Source organism: Pteropus alecto, unplaced genomic scaffold (assembly GCF_000325575.1).
Source record: "Pteropus alecto unplaced genomic scaffold, ASM32557v1 scaffold171, whole genome shotgun sequence".
Taxonomy (NCBI): Eukaryota; Metazoa; Chordata; class Mammalia; order Chiroptera; family Pteropodidae; genus Pteropus; species Pteropus alecto.
Window position 1 is genome coordinate 7,222,391 of NW_006431925.1, and position 2,071 is coordinate 7,224,461.

Sequence of the window (2,071 nt, forward strand, 5' to 3'; positions counted from 1 at the left end):
ATGATGTAATTATTCTCTCTGAAGATGAAACTTCATAATAATATTACTAACATTTGTATAGGTCACCCCCCAAAACCAGGCTGTGATGTGGGTTTTAGAGACATTATCTAATTGGTATAGCTCAAAGTGCTCAGCCCGGGTCAGGCATTACTCATCCACTCATTCCGTTTTACCAACGAGTCAAGTGAGTTACGAGGCAGGGCTCACCTTGGGAAATAATGTGAAATGAGAAGAGGTGCCTTCAGCTGCTGCCACCCAGCAGAGTGCTACCCCCTCCACCCCTCCCTCCAAGCTCCCTCAGCCCAGGCTTCATCCTGCTCTGCTTTCCCCTAACTGAAACTCACTTCCTGCGTCTCATGTTCCCAGAGCCAGGATGTCATGTGGTGAACCTCATTCACAAATCGGAGCACATGTGAAGAGGCAAAGAGGCAGCCTACCACTATTTAAGTACATTTTTTTAGTAAAACATAGCTATCGCCTCCTATTTAAGTGAGACTAATTGCAATTACTTCACTTCTGCTTTTAACAAAGACCAAAAGGGTGAATGTGACCCTATGTCGTCTGGAGGGATCTGCTCTGACCACATCCCCTTCTGAGAGAAACAGCCCTAAACAGCCCTAGAGGGAACTATGAGGCTCCTTCTCCCCTCCATCCACACACTGGTCAGCACCTGACCACAGGGCAGTCAGTCCAGACTTCTGGTCTGGCCCAAACAGACAAACTTTGCGAATCATATTCTTCTGGGAACCGGAAAACTGAAAGCAGCTGGAATGTCATATAACTGGAAAGTGACATGGCAAAGTCACGTAGCTAGGTTGTCACGATCCAAAAGAAACTCTTCAGCCGAGAGAAGGAGTGGGGTGAGAGAGAGAAAGAGGTGGATGGCCACCCTGAGAGTTTCCCCAGTCCCTAGCTGCTCTCTTGGCTTCCACTACTAGTTCAGTGAGGTGGCCGCTGTTCTTGGCCTGTTCTTGGATATCCATGCTTTTCCTCTTGAATCCAGAGCACTGCTTAGAGGATGAGCATGGTGGCTGGCCAGTTAGCAACAGAACTCGGTGCAAAATCCTGTCCTCCAAACCAAAACTGCTGTGTCTGTCCTCAAAAGCAGCAACGATTATGAAAACACTTAATAACTGTGAAGCAGAGGCCCCGCTCATCAGAATGGAAGTCTGTCCTGTCAGATGCCAGCAGGTATGTATTGGTTGGCAGTTTAAGTCAGGAAAGTTATGGCAGTTGGAGGAAGGCCATCAAAAACGGCTTCATGCCCTTCCACAAATAAGATAATGCCGCAAAAGCTCGCTATAAATTTTCGAGGGAGATAGTCTTCGAATTGCTCCAACACAGACTTGGCTCCTCAAGCCCCATGCCCTGCCAGACAAAGGAAATTGCCCTGGTCTGGCACACAAACCAAATCCTTGGGCAGGACTAAAAGAATCATTTCAAATTTTGGTTGCTCTGCATCCACATGAGTTAGAATAGGTCAGGGTGTGGCCATCTGAGCAGAAAAAAAATCTCTCTGAAGCTCGTGGAGGAGATTTTGTAGATCTCTGTAAATAAAGGAACGCAGTGTTGGCGGCCATGGAAAATGACACAGGCATGCCACCTCCCCAGTAGGGGAGCAGACCCTCGCTCCTTCAAACAACCCCTGTTGAGCACTCAGGCTCCACCAGTGATGTTCCAACATTTTTGCACACCCCAAATGAAATTTGTAAAAATAGGTACCCCTTGCATATCTTTAAGCTGCTATCTCAATTTTTCATCTGCAGCTTAAACATTTGCAAAGAATACAACTTTCAGTCAAATATCAACATTTTAAAATAAAACCGTTCCATTACTCTCTTAAATATAAAAATAGAACTGGATAGTGAGATAGAATACGACTTAAGGGTAAGATGGAAGTTACATTAGGAGTGAAAATCTTTAAGGAGCTGAGATCTAAATGACCCATCATCATCCAGGCAAAGCAGAAGGGGAAAAACACTCTAGGCAGAGGGAATAAGTGCAAAGGCCCTGAGGCAGGAACAAGCCTGACTTGTTTTGAAGAACAGAAAAATGCTAGTGTAGTGGGAAC